Here is a 1,205-nt window from a genome sequence, read left to right as displayed (position 1 = left end):
CTTGGCCGTCCAATTTATAAAAAAATCAGAAATGAGAATACATAAATCTTTAGACAATGCTAATAATGTAACTTGTCACAGACACAAAATTCGCTACTATTTTTTAGTGTTGAATTATACTAAATACAATATAAGGCATTCAGAAAAATCCTCACCTTAAATAAGGCATTACAACAAACTTGTTGGGAAAACCTGCACACAACTACCAGATAATTAAAAATAAGGCATTAATTCGTCTTAGCACAAGGAATTACGTCCTAGGAAAAAGAACAAAATTACTGACTAATGTCACATTGCTTGATTGGAGTATTACCTGGAAATGAAAACAAGCTAGGCAGATCATTGATGCACTATATGAATTACAAACAAGCACTGCAAAAATATACATCCAGTATAGAACAGAGGTCACTTAATATATATGCAAAATAAAAACATTGCCATACACAAAAATAAATCCAAACAATGATAGAATAAATCAAGAGGTTCATCCTGTTGTTCCCATCAACACAACAAAAATATGCATTTAGTATAGAACGGATGCCAAAATAAAGAGTTGGGACATACATTTCCATTGAAGTTCTTCGTTTCAGTTCAGGACAGTACCATTCAATCCATACGCCCATCCCTACAAAACTATATCAATAAGACAAATTCAACCAAAATATTTCAATGGCTAATCGAGTGTTCGATAACTGTAGACTGCGGATACAAATGAAATGCGGAAATGATGAACATCTTCTTAGTGCGGAAATCCAAATCTAAGCTGAAATATGGCATTTCTTATGTTTAAAGTGACAATAACATGAGAGATAGTCCGCTGCCGCCGCAAGCAGAGTAGGTGCGTCGCACCTACTGGTAGCAAAACGGTGCGGCTGCGTGTGTTCTCCATGAGTAAAACTTCCATGCATACATAGCATCATGTAGGTGTACTTACATAACTCGTATAGTTGTTGCACATCACTACAAAGCCAAGCAAGACACAAGAATATGTGACAAAATGAGCATTCTGACCTTGTCAAGAACATTTGGATTTGCACCAGCTTCCAACAAGCACTTGATAGCTTCAGTTAAGCCCTTCTGCAGCCGTTACCAACGGATTATAACAAGGACCAGCACCACTCACATTAGCTCCACCCTATGAGATGCAAGTATGAAAAGCCAATCATTTGTTTAGTTGTTAATACAAAAATGACTAAATCAAACAT

The 1,205-nt window shown here is 36.2% G+C and overlaps 1 long non-coding RNA gene across 1 annotated transcript; it reads right to left on the bottom strand.

Annotated features, from left to right (window-relative positions):
• Positions 1–150: 150 nt before the first annotated feature.
• LOC119342683 lies at positions 151–1,131 on the bottom strand. Its single transcript, XR_005165662.1, has 4 exons — positions 1,012–1,131; positions 565–625; positions 280–313; positions 151–202 (listed from the first exon to the last, which is right to left on the bottom strand). It is a non-coding gene; the product is annotated as an uncharacterized LOC119342683 (long non-coding RNA).
• Positions 1,132–1,205: the final 74 nt, after the last annotated feature.

This window comes from Triticum dicoccoides, unplaced genomic scaffold (genome assembly GCF_002162155.2).
Source record: "Triticum dicoccoides isolate Atlit2015 ecotype Zavitan unplaced genomic scaffold, WEW_v2.0 scaffold101498, whole genome shotgun sequence".
NCBI classification, from domain to species: Eukaryota; Viridiplantae; Streptophyta; class Magnoliopsida; order Poales; family Poaceae; genus Triticum; species Triticum dicoccoides.
This window is presented reverse-complemented; position numbering and strand designations above follow the sequence as displayed.